Raw genomic sequence first — 1783 nt, forward strand, 5'->3', positions numbered from 1 at the left:
CGCCTGTAGGCAGGTGCCCCCCCCGCCCACACGGCGATAAACCAGGAAACCATGGGCATTTCCCTGCAAACACACACACCACTCAGGTAGAGATCAGCCTCTCTTCTCCAGGAGAGAGAGGATGCTGGAAAATCTCGGGCGCTATTGGGATGCCCGCAGCCCGCACGCTCCCTGGCCCTGTGGGTACCGTAGCCCGGGAGTGCCCCGTGTTCGTCTGCTTTGCGGGATCCCGGCGGCTGTGTGAGGGGTTTTGCCCGGCACCCTTCGGCCCCGCGTCCCGAGGGCCGCAGGAGGGCTGTTCTGTGTCTTTGGTTCTGGGAGAGCTGGGCTGTCCGAGCCCCGCGGGCTTTGAGCAGCGGCCGTGCCCTGCAGTAGCGGGGTGTCCATCGTGGAGCCACCTCGGTGCCACTGTCCAGGGCTTTCTGGCGAACGGGGCTGAGGAGCTTTCATGTAGTTTCAGCCCCCAAATCTGGCTCAGTAGCAAAGAGATCGAAACGATAGAAGCGCCTTGCGGCGGGCAGAGCCCTTCTTGCCTGGGACAGAGACCGGGAGCGTCCCGCAGGGACGAACTATGCCACCAACGAGGGATGGATGTCCTTCTTGATGGGAAACGGCAGGGGGACGGGGCCGGGGGAGCTGGGGGGGGAGGGAGTGAAGAGTTGTATGCTGGGGCTCGGCGGAACTTCAACCTATTATTGCCGTTATTGTTACCATTATTACTATTATTCCTATTTCTATATTTCTGTTACATTTCTATTTCTATCATTTCTATCATTTCTTTTCTAAATCAAACACCCGAAGCACGGGAGCCCAAAGGCTTTACACGCTTCTTTCCACCCGGGCCGGCTGCAGCCACAAGCCGTATCCCGGCACGGAGCGGCCCCAGCCCCGCACAGGGGCTCTCCCCCGCGCTGCAGAGCTGAGCGGTGCTCAGTCCTCGGGCTGTCGGCATTCTGCCCGCAGCCCGCCGCACACGACCGAGGAAAGAAAGCCTTCGTGTCGCAAAGGACTCGAGTGATAATTGGGGATGAAATGCGCGTGGAGAGGACTAATATTATTTTTGGCTCGCGAGGGAATAATACAGATTGGCGAAGGGGGGAATACAGGAGAGGAGGGAGAGCCGGCTCGGGTCTCGGACAGCAGCGGGCTGGGGGAGCGGCCCGGGCAGCGCCGGGGGTGCGGGAGGAGCCGCTCCCGGGCGGTAGCATCGCCCCACAGAGGGGACGGCTTTGTGTCGCCGTCGTGCCGCGCGGTGCTTCAAGAGAGCAAAGCAAACAACTGTTTGGTTTTCGCTAAATAGAAGAATTGTTCTTGTTTTTAAAAAGGACGATTCGCAACTCCTTTTATCCAATTAGGAGCAAACAATCGTCGCGAACGGGAAATTTCTGCTGCTTTTTCTCGGAGAACGCAGCAAGAGAAAGATTCGTGCGGTCGTTGGGTGGTTGTGAGCGCTGCCCTGCGGGGTGCGGCTGTCACTCCGTCAGGTGTCTCCGAGGCTGCTTTAATTTGTTTCCATTTTGACCAATTTATCGGATTACAAAATAATAACGATGCCTGGGAGAGATGGGCGCTTTGCTCGCTCTCAGCGAAACTCTTTGCGTGGTGCTTTGCGATCTGCAGCCACGGCCCAGCGGCCCCGGGAGTGCTGGACGGATGGCAGCGTCCGAATGGCAGAGTGTGACCGAAAGTACTCCCGGAGATGCTCAGATATCCGCTTCGCTGTTTCTGTCTTTTTTTTTTTTTTTTTTTTTCCTATTTTTATTTTGTTTTTAATTCTGAACAA

The sequence above is a fragment of the Phasianus colchicus genome, chromosome 4, assembly GCF_987193195.1.
Source record: "Phasianus colchicus chromosome 4, bPhaCol1.hap1.1, whole genome shotgun sequence".
In the NCBI taxonomy this organism is placed as follows: Eukaryota; Metazoa; Chordata; class Aves; order Galliformes; family Phasianidae; genus Phasianus; species Phasianus colchicus.